This window comes from Callorhinus ursinus, unplaced genomic scaffold (genome assembly GCF_003265705.2).
Source record: "Callorhinus ursinus isolate GAN/ISIS: 27379988/994484 unplaced genomic scaffold, GSC_fseal_2.0 scaffold3, whole genome shotgun sequence".
NCBI classification, from domain to species: Eukaryota; Metazoa; Chordata; class Mammalia; order Carnivora; family Otariidae; genus Callorhinus; species Callorhinus ursinus.
The window spans coordinates 48,419,045-48,430,379 of record NW_027397065.1 but is presented as its reverse complement, the minus strand read 5'-3'; the positions used below and the strand labels follow the sequence as shown (position 1 = coordinate 48,430,379).

Genomic DNA, 11,335 nt, shown 5'->3' with positions numbered 1-11,335 from the left:
ATATATATATATATATACCACATCTTCTTTATCCATTCATCTGTCGAAGGACAGCTTGGCTCTTTCCACAGTTTGGCTATTGTGGACATGGGTGCTGTAAACATCGGGGTGCACGTACACCTTCAGATCCCTACATTTGTATCTTTGGGGTAAATACCCAGTAGTGCAATTGCTGGATCGTATGGTAGTTCTATTTTCAGCTTTTTGAGGAACCTCCATACTGTTTTCCAGAGTGGTTGCACCAGCTTGCATTCCCACCAAGAGTGTAGGAGGGTTCCCCTTTCTCTGCGTCCCCACCAACATCTGTCATTTCCTGACTTGTTAATTTTAGCCATTCTGACGGGTATGAGGTGATATTTCATTGAGGTTTTGATTTGGATTTCCCTGATGCCGAGCGATGTTGAGCACTTTTTGATGTGTCTGTTGGCCATTTGGATGTCTTCTTTGGAAAAATGTCTGTTCATGTCTTCTGCCCATTTCTTGATTGGATCATTTGTTCTTTGGGTGTTGAGTTTAAGAAGTTCTTTATAGATTTTGGATACTAGGCCTTTATCTGATATGTCATTTGCAAATATCTTCTCCCATTCTATTGGTTGTCTTTTGGTTTTGTTGACTGTTTCTTTTGCTGTGCAAAAGCTTTTTATCTTGATGAAGTCCCAATAGTTCATTTTTGCCCTTGCTTCCCTTGCCTTTGACGATGTTTCTAGGAATAAGTTGCTGCGGCTGAGGTCGTATTCTTTAAGTGTTTCATGGAACTCAGAAGAGAGGTAACCTGGGCCGGGAGCTGTCTTTGGTAAAGCTTTAAATGTCTTTAATAGTTACAATCCTAGTCAATTATGTTATTCTTCTTGTGGCAGTTTTGGTAATTTATGTCAGGAATTTGTCCATTTCATCTATATTTTCAAATATCTTGTCACAAAATTGCTCATAATATCCTCTTTCATGTGTGTAGGATTTGTAGTGATGTTACCTTTTATATTACTGACCTAACTTGCTCTCACTCTCATACTTTCTCTAAGATTCTTCGGGTTCGTTTTGACTTTGTTCTACTTTGTTTCCTTCTCTCTTGTGTTTAGTTCGCAGGGTTTTTTCTAACTTCTTGAAATGGATACTTAGCTACTGATTATTTTTTACAGCTTTTTTTTATTTTCTAATACATGCATTTTTAAAACCATAGATTCCCCTCTAAAGATAGATTTAACTGCAACATTCCTTTCTTGCCTTCTTTCAGATTTACTAATTTTTAAAAATTTTTCACTTTTTCTCTATTTACTTGGGAATTAGATAGCCTTTAAATATTCTTGTGGTTACATTAGAACTTGCAACATTCATTCTTTACTTACCAGATGTTACTGTGTATTGGCATTTATACACACTTCCCAGAGAGTGCAAAGACCGTAGAACATTTTAGCTTCATTTATTTTCCTGCCTATGTGCATGCCATTATTGTTGCATATTTTTGTACTTTTAAACTCAATAATGTATTATTGTTGCTGTTCTATTCAGTCTGTGTTTATTTATACTTACCCATATATTTATAATTTTTACTTTTTATTCCATTCTGTGTCTCTAAGTTTTCATCTATAATAATTTTCCTTCCCCATGAATAATATCTTTTAGTATTTCCACTAGTATGAGTGTGTTGTTGAGAAATATTTTTCCTTTCATTTGTATAAAAATGCCTTTTTTCACGTTCTCTCTTGAAAAAATTTATGTTGGATATAGTCTATATTTGTAGTTATTTTCTTTTGGCATTTTTTTTTTTTTAGATTTTATTTATTTACTTGACAGAGACAGTGAGAGAGAGGGAACACAAGCAGGGGGAGTGGGAGAAGGAGAAGCAGGCTTCCCATGGAGCAGGGAGCCTGATGCGGGGCTCGATCCCAGGACCCTGAGATCATGACCTGAGCTGAAGGCAGACGCTTAATGACTGAGCCACCCAGGCGCCCCTTCTTTTGGCATTTTAAAGATCTACTTCAGGTGTTTCTTGGGAAGAGTCAGATTGTTGATTGTTTCACAGTAATCTATCTCCCACCCCTTCTTCACTGTGGATGCTTTTAAGAGTTTCTGTCTTTGATTTTCAAAATTTTTACTGTATTGTACCTAAGTGTGATTTCTTTTAATTAACATGCTTTGGATACATTGGGCCTTTTGATTTTGTGTCTTGATGTCTTTTTTATCAAGTTTGAAAAACTCTTGCCAATGGCCCTTCAGACATTATTCCTATATCTTCCCTGTAGTTTTCTCCTGATGACATTCTATTTACATGTATGTTAGGGTTTGTCATCCTATCCACTGCATCTTTCATGCCATTTTCTGTATTTTTCATCATTTTCTCTTTCTGTGTTTTAGTCCTACTATTTTCTTTTGATCTATTTTGAAGTTCACAAATTCTCTTTTAAGCTGCATCCAATCCGTCATTATGTGTATTAAGTTCTTGATGTCCGTCTCTGTCCTTTTCAAATTTGGAATTTCCTCCTGATTATTTTACATGTTTTCCAGTAGTCTGCTGAAATTATCCATCTTGTATTTTATCTCCAAGAAGATAGTGAGCGTGGTTGATTATAAAATATATGTCTGATTAATATCTTGAGTCCCTATGGATCTGTCCCTATTTTCTCTTTTCTTTTCATTTTTACTTATGTTGTTTTATCTTCTGGTATAACTATTTTTTTATTGTGCACTGAACATTATATTTGCAGAATTTTCTGTAGAAATAATTTGAGGACCAGGGTAATGTTATCTTTTTACCGAATGGTTATATATTTGCCTTCTTGTACTAGCAATCCATTATCATTTTAATCCAGCTCCAGAGATTGAGATGATTTGAAGCTATACTGCAGTCCCTATAAGCAACTGTCTATTTCCAGTTCATTTTTAACTCTTGTTGAGCAGCCCTCCTGGGTCCCAACCCAAAGTGATTGTTTCACAACCTCTTTCCACTGCCACCACTTTTTGGTCCTGAACTCTAAACTCCAGCTTCTTATTTCTGTCTCCTCCTAGTTTAGCTGCTTCCTCTAGAACTGGTAAACGTCTCCAGGGGAAAAGTAGTTCCAAACACAAGCCTTACCTGTCTGGCTTTCCTCCAGCCCTAGATCCTGGCTCTGTAACTTTTCACTTTCTTATTATCTCGTCTACATCTTCAAGAAGATTTTTAAGTATTTTGTCCAGCTTTTCTAGTTGTCCTCATTGGAAGCATGGGTTCAAATTATATAGTCTCTCAATTAACACAAATGGAAGTCCTGTGTTTTCTCTTGAAAAATTAACAGATGTATCTATAATAGGCTGGAGTTGAGCCATGGTTTCCCGCCTTTAGATGAGGCATGCATTCTCCCACTCACCCTGGTGGACACTAGCTAGGTCCCTTTTCATTTACATTAATCTAGTCACTGTTGGCACTTGGGATTGAGACTTTTTCCTTAAATCCTTTCTAAAGCAAAGTAGAAGATAACATTCCAATACTTGACCTTCCTGGATTTATTTCTTCTATATATGACATTATATAATTGGTAAATTAAGCTAGGGTTTAAAAAAATTGGGGGGAGAGGGGGAGCTCCTAAAGGTTTTATAGGGTGATCATTCTACTCTCCATGTATCTGAAAGATCTGGAATGCCTAACGGGCCCAGGGCTGCCCTGAGAGGACAGACTGCCAGATTATACTGAGAGCTCGTGTCTAGCCTCAGTCATGTTGTGAGACCAGGAGAGTATTGAATGGAAGACTGAAGGCAGGATGAATTAGAAACAGATGGTGTATATCGCCCTTGGGTGTGAAATCCACTTCCAGAGCAGCTGACAGGATCAGGAGTGTTAATGCCCTCTAGGGTGCCAAGTAGGGTGAAAACAAAACCACAAAAGATGAGGTAGAAGATTCAGCTCTCCCTGTCAGTGATCAGGAAATCTATCTCCTCAAGGACTAGAGGTTTTAGAATAGACCGCGTCAAAAGGGTCACTGATACTTTTATTTTATTTATTTTTTTATTATGTTCAATTAGCCAGCATATAGTACATCATTATCCATAAAGAATATAGACAAGCAGAGAAAACAAGAAGGGAAAGACGGGGACGCCTGGGTGGCTCAGTTGGTTAAGCATCTGCCTTCGGCTCAAGTCATGAGCCCAAGGTCCCTTGGGCTCTTTGATGGGGAGCCTGCTTCTCCTTCTCTGCCTGCCACTCCCCCTCCTTGTGCTCTCTCTCCCCTCTCTCTCTCTCTGAAAATAAATAAAATCTTAAAAAAAAAAAAAAGTGTCACTGGCATCGAAGAAAAGCCTACCAAGATTTCCAGGTTCCCTGTGGAAGACCGAAATGTGTGGTCTTATTTAAAAAAGTGAACTCCCGTCCTTTGCTCAATCTAACTCAGTGAAAAATTTCTGAGTACAGCTACTCTGTGCAAAATAATCTCTGCCTTCAGGGAGAAGGTGCTTTCTCTAATTGTGGTAGAGTATGGTCTCCAGAGCTGGGCTGCCTGCATTCTAATCCCAATTTGATATATTAGCAAGTTGTGACCTTGGGCAATTTCATTTCTCTGTGTTGTAATTTCCCCATCTGTAAAATGGAAATAACAGTGATATTCACCTCAAAGTGTTGTTGTAAGGATTTTAAAAAGTATTGCATAAAAAGTACGTTGAATCGTGACTGGCACATGAAAGAACTCAAATAAAAGCTGCTGTTTATAACTAAATTTGTTTTTATTAGTGTAATTATATACAATATTTAACATGTTTATCTTATGTCTCTCAGAGCCCTGGTTTCTTATCTCTGTTCTACACTCTTTCATTTAAAGTTCTAAATAAGCTATCTTCGTGAGACTTTTTCTTTCCTGGTTAGATGAGGGGGTTATATGGGGATTTGGAATGTCTCTGTCTGACCCTCCTTTGTTTGGGACTCAAAATCTCCACTGTTCTGTGGGATTTGATTGATTGAGATTTGGATCTCCCAAGCAATAGGCATTCCTATGGCTAAAAGGGCTTTCAGCTAGACCTCTCTGTAACCATAATCAAATTCTCTATCATTTCTTCGGTGTAAGGCAGAGGTGGAAAACTTATTACCCAGTGGTGACTCCAACTTACAGATGTGTGATGGTTCTCACAGAAATTTAAAATATAAGCTTTAGGTAGCTTTTAAAAAATCATAGCATTGCCCATAAAAATCCAGATCCGTAGCTTCTTTAAAAAAGAAAAATGGAAAGATCTGGACCTGCTTTTCAATTGACAAAGTTTGGCTGAAGCTGAGTGAGCATTGGCAGGAGGAAAAGTGTTTTCTCATCTGCCCATTTGTTCATTTTTGCTTCCTGCTGCGCCCTGGAGCCTGCAACTGAGGGAAGCAGTGTGCTTTTCCAGAAAAGATGCCAGACCGGATCTTAAGAGATGCTAGCCTGCAGTCATGACTCTGCTTTTAACTCATGGTTTGACCTTGGTGGAGTCACTCACCCTGTCTAAGTCTTAGTTTCTCATCTGCAAACTAGGGAGAATGCTTTCCTTGTCTGCCTTCCAGCGATGTTGGAATGAGTTAAAATGGGAGAGTGTAGTAGTCCTTGACTACCAGATGCAGAAAAGGAATTACTGCTATTATCTGCCATTTGCGCCTAAGTTAGGGATGAATGATTCCTACAAGTTCTGATAGGCAAAAATCCTTGAGTCCACTGGAGTGCTGAGAATGAATGGGGAGAGAGTGCCCCATGATATAAAAAGCACACAAAATAAAAACACCAGTGAACTTGCTGAATCTGCAGTCTGCATGAGGGAGCTTTGGGAACATGAGAATCTGAAGGCAGTGTTAACCAGCTCCATTTTATGGATAAGAAAATTGGGGCCCAAATGGAACATGGACTTGCATATGAATTCCAGCAACTTGTGTCCCTGGTACATGTTCCTTAGCCTCTCTGAGCCTCTGCTTGCTTGTATATAAAATTGGAATATTAGACTCTAGCTTGTAATGCACTGTGAAGATTCAGTGGGATGATGTGCTATAAGTACCTAAAACATATTGTAAATATCTATTAAATGGCTGTTATTAACTCAAATCAGGCATATGCTAACTGAACCATTGGCAAATCAGGAAGTACTTAAGGGAATTAGACATATTGCTAGTGGCTATTTCCTTACCAGAAAAGAACTTTTCGTAAACCATAAGGGGCTTCTTTTACTTCTCATTGCACTGAGGTAACTCAGCCGGTATTCTTCTGAGCGTTTGCTGCAAGATTTATATGATACACAACCATACATGCTCGTATTGATAGCAAGGTCTGATTATCAGAGGCAGTATTACCATTATAAAGTGTTTGCAGAATTGGACCAGTGTGCTTCCCCTTCATAAATCCTTAAATTATACCCTTACTCAGCTGGAAAGTAGAAATCGGGGCCCAAAGAACACTTCTTTCTTTTTGCTTTTCACTACTTTGCATACTTCTTTTCACCACAGCGTCTGAATATTAAGGCAAGAAGTGCTCAAGTAGTTCTGGGCTCTGGAAGGCTTGAACAAATTAGCATTCTTGGAGTCAGTCCTTCTTTTTGGACTAAACTCCTTTTTCTTTTCCTCTCCCAATAAAATTTTTCTGTTCTGGAGAGTACTTTCTCAGTCGCTCCTTTCCTAATGTAATTCAGTTTGATTTCCACTAAGCAGCTCCTGAAAGGAGCCACTGAACCATGCCTCAGCAAGCATTTCAATTCCTGAACACCAGCTTTCCAGCAGGAGCTATTCCAGATGCATCTTTTATCCAGTAATCATGCATTTAACCAAGATGATTGACACGACATTTTTCCCCCTCTCTGTTTCCAGCCTACTAGACTTATTTGTCTTCCGTGGAAAGGCTCCCCCAGTTTGGGTTCCTGCCAAATCAGTGAACGTACAAATACATGCATAAGTCAAACACACCTACACACACATGTATGTAATAGGTACCGAGTCTGTAATTCTGCACTGAGCATTTAACATTTCATTTCTAGACTTTTATGTCTCCACTGAGGTTTAGTCAGCTGCTTCTTTCCCTATTTCTTACCTTCCTATCTCCCTCTTTCTTTCCTTTCCTACCACTACTTCTTTGTTTTTTCTCTGCTTTTTCCCAGAAATCACCTTGTTGTTGTTAGTCATCACAGAATCTTATATTCTTCAGTGTTAAAGGGGCTTGAGAGCATTTTTTATATAATCCTCTCACTTTAGTTTTAGGAAGTCTGTGTGCCAGAAAGGAAACCATGTGCCATCGGTAGCTTTCCTTTGCCCTTAGGAGGACTCTTAACTCCACTGCATGGCTTGGACCCTGCCCACTGCCTCAGCCTCCTCTCCTCCTCGGTGTCCATAGGTAACCCACAAAGCCCTTCAGTCCCTGTCTTTGGTTGTTTACACATGCTTTTCTCTCTTCCTGGACAGTCCTTCACACACAGCATATACCTCTTCTTCACCACTTGACCTCCTATTTATTCTTTAAGTCTCATATTAAATGGTACTCCTTAGGGGCACCTGGGTGGCTCAGTTGGTTAAGCATCTACCTTCGGCTCAGGTCATGATCCCAGGGTCCTGGGATCGAGCCCCGCATCGGGCTCCCAGCTCGGCTGGGAGTCTGCTTCTCCCTCTCCCTCTGCCCCTCCCCCCACCTTATGGGCATACTCTTTCATGCTTTCTCTCTCAAATAAATAAATAGATAAATCTTTAAAAATCAATAAACAAATGGTATTCCTTAAACCACACACCATACCCTGTTCATTTCCTTCATGGTGTTCGTCATAATTTGTAACTGTGTATTTATGTGAGTGTTTAGTTGTTTAATGTCCCTTCCCTTAATAGAAGCAAGATCTCTAAGGACAAACACCATGTCCTTCCTCCCCCCATTATTTCCTTAGTACCATATACAATGCCTGGCATTTGAGAGTAACAACAGATATCAACAATAAAGTAAAAGCATCTAACATTGAGAACATACTAGTTTCAGGCAGACTGTTCTAAGATTTTTACAGGTTTTCTATGTGTATTTAATATTTACAACTCTCCTATGAGGTAGATATGATTATTATCCCCATTTTGCAGATCAGAAAACTGAGTGGTAAAGTCACTCACCCATGATTATATGGCTGAAAAGTAACAGAGCTAGTTTCTAACTCAGGCATTCTGATTCCAACACCTGAACCCTCAACCAGGACATGCTGGGCCTGTATTAAGCACTCCATTAATATTCATTGAAAGAATAAATGAAAACTATATCAAAATTGATTAGTTGCAAAACTGAGGTTAAAATTTAAGTTGTTTGATTGATAATCCACTCCTCTCTCTATGCAGGCTGACAGCTGCTCAGATACCAGCAGAATACAGTAAAAGGAAGAGAAAGAGAAGCAAATTAACAAATTGGTCTGTTGCTGATAAGGACCTGGGGTGGGAGGGAGAACCTATGATGTGGATTGTGGAGTGAAGTGGAAATCATCATTTTAGATTCAGGCAGGACCCCGTAGCAGGTGGAAAAACACTAAATTGGTTGAAGAGTTCTTAAGATAAGGAATCAGGTTCCCTGAAAACATCAAGTGGAATTATAGTTATTATCACTAACAAGTCAGGTGATTCTTATGCTTTGGATGGTATTTTCCAAACCTGATTTCAAAGTTTAAGTAACCATCAGTGTTATGAAACTACTGATCAGAATTTTAGGGTGAAATTTCTAGTAATGTGCTTTGTTTACTCTTGTGTCCACAGTATAATGGACAGAGCCAGGCACATAGTAAGTGTTCAATAAATATTTATTTAATGATTTAAAGGAAAAGGCACACAAATCTGTCAGCAGGCACTTACTGAATACCTGTTTTAAGTCTGTGAAATTCAAGGCACAATGAGAAACACAAAGAAAAATAAGTCAGATTCCTATTCACAGAGAGGTCATAATCTAAGTGGACCTACTAACAACTATCACTGTCAATCACTACCACCATTGTTGGGGATTTGCTTTGTCTAGCTGCTGTGGTATGTCCCTTTATATATCATTAGGTCATTTTCATACTTGCAACAACCTTAGGTGATGGCACTACTACTACTCTCCATTTCCAGATACAGAAACTGAGGGTTAGAGATGCCAATTCCTTTCCCAATGTCACAAAACCAGGAACTTGGATTTGAACTCAAGTCTGTTTGACTCTGGAATCAACCATGCCAAATGTACTCATCCCATTATTTTGAGATCACCACTATGTGTGAGAGGCATGGTGAGACTAAAGAGTTTGCAAATGCTGCTTACCTGGGTCTGAGATATTTCCATTCTTCCCCTGCTACAATCCTGTTTATTGTTTAGGCCCCACATTCATTGACACTTCCCCCTGGAAGACTCCTCAATCACTTACAACTGGGTTAGCTATTCCCTCCTTTATGCTCCCGTTGGAAACCTTCCTGAGTCCTGTTCATGATTCTTCTTACCCCAAATTCTGATCACTTGTGTTTACCACTTACTAGTCTTTGAGTTCCTCCAGGATAGCAGTTTATCTTCCCAGAGCCTACACAATGCCTGGCATATAGCATATCATTTAATAACAATTTATGGAATGAATGAATTTTAAATATAAATTGCCATTACATGGATCCAAGTAATATACAGTAGCATTCAAAGGGAGGAGTACATTCTTAAGCACTAACTGAAGCTTAAGGGCAAAGGACCTTTGAAAAGTTGGGGAGGACATGCAGGCAGTGCCACACAGTGCTTGAGTAGACATAATAGCCTTGGTGGATAAATGGAGGGCCACATGTGGTATCAGAATTAGTATCACAGCCAGGGAACTCTTGCTGAGGATGCTGTTGTTTGTGATGCTCCATACTGTCCCTGCACCATGCTTGTGACTCTACAGGCTCAAGGCCAGGAGAGACTCAAGAGCAGTGGTCCATCATGCTGGTGAAGCTGAGCCCGGAGCTACATTTACAGCTAATTGTGTCCAAATTAGGAAGTAAAGTAATCTGAAGGAAATTAAAAACCACAAAACTTGCTGATTGAAATACACTGTATTGTTTATACAAAGAATAAAAGGTTTGGGAGAACTTACTCTGCTAAATCATGATGAAGGAAGAACAGCAGCCAGGGAAGGCAACCTTTTACTCAGAATTACCTAAATTGGAACTTCATGCCCATTTGAATGGACTCATTGGTTCTAATACCATGAGGAAATTAACAGCCAAGAAGCCAGGTCTTAAAATCCATGATCAGATGAGTGTCAATGACAAGGGAAAGAAGAGAACATTAGAAGAATGCTACCAGATATTTCAAATTATTCATCAGCTTACAACTAGCCCTAAGGATATTCTAATGGTTGCAAAATATGTCATTAAAGAATTTTCATGGAGTGGAGAGGGGTGGGAGGGATGGGGTGGCTGGGTGATGGACACTGGGGAGGGTATGTACTGTGGTGAGCGCTGTGAATTATGTAAGACTGGTGAATCACAGACCTGTACCCCTGAAACAAATAATACATTATATGTTAATAAAAAAAAAAAAAGAATTTTCAGAGGATGGTGTCAAGTACCTGGAACGAAGGAGCACACCAGAAGAGAAAATGCTACAGGCCTAAGACTTTCATAGAATTTGTACTTGAGGGTATAAACTGTGCAAATAAGACAATTTAGACATTGATGGTAGATATTTGATAGCAATCAACAAAGAGGTTGGCCCTTTGGTAGCCAAGGAGACTATTAAACTTGATAAGGAGTTCTGCCTTTCTACTAAGGATGTAGTTCTTGGCCTTGGCCTCAGTGGAAACCCTACCACAGGACAAACAAAAGACTCTTGGAACCTCTTTTAGAAGGTAAAAAAGCATGTCTGATGTTAACATTACATCTTCCAGAGATTCCAACTCCCTTCACCTCCCCCCCACAAAAACAAACAAACAAAAAACCCACAAGTACTCCTGGATTTGCTTCCTGACAGAATCTGGCATGAGACATTTCTCAACTCCTCTGAAGGAGGATCCCTGGATCTGGTGGCCTTTTGAGGCAATACTCGATACCATGGGGTAAAGCTTAGGACTTCAGGTCCTCCAGATAGCCCTCTATCCCTTCTTCCCCCAGCTTCCAGGTTGCAACCCATTTGTAGAGAAGTACTGTTCTAAAAATGTAAATATCATTTAGAAATTAAAAAAAAAAAAGTTAAGTTGAGGGTCATGTGATTATTAAGTTTCCTACTCTGAGTGTTTGGACTGTGTGAATCTAGACAAATTATTTTTCTCTCTGCACCACCATTTTCATCTATATCTTTGAGATGACACAAATTGGAATGTTGGGAATTTGAAATGAGGTAATACATTAGGAACTCAGCAGAGGGCTCTGTTCTTTGTAAGTACTCAGATGTTTATCATGGCCACTGCTGCTCCTGTCTTCTAGTAT

At 39.3% G+C, this 11,335-nt stretch overlaps 1 protein-coding gene and 1 pseudogene across 5 annotated transcripts in view; both read left to right on the top strand.

The window, feature by feature from the left end:
- GRIA1 (glutamate ionotropic receptor AMPA type subunit 1) overlaps nucleotides 1–11,335 on the top strand; it is a 299,507-nt gene that overhangs the window by 110,058 nt on the left and 178,114 nt on the right. The window lies entirely within an intron of this gene.
- LOC112820160 (N6-Methyl-AMP deaminase-like) lies at nucleotides 10,014–10,997 on the top strand (annotated as a pseudogene).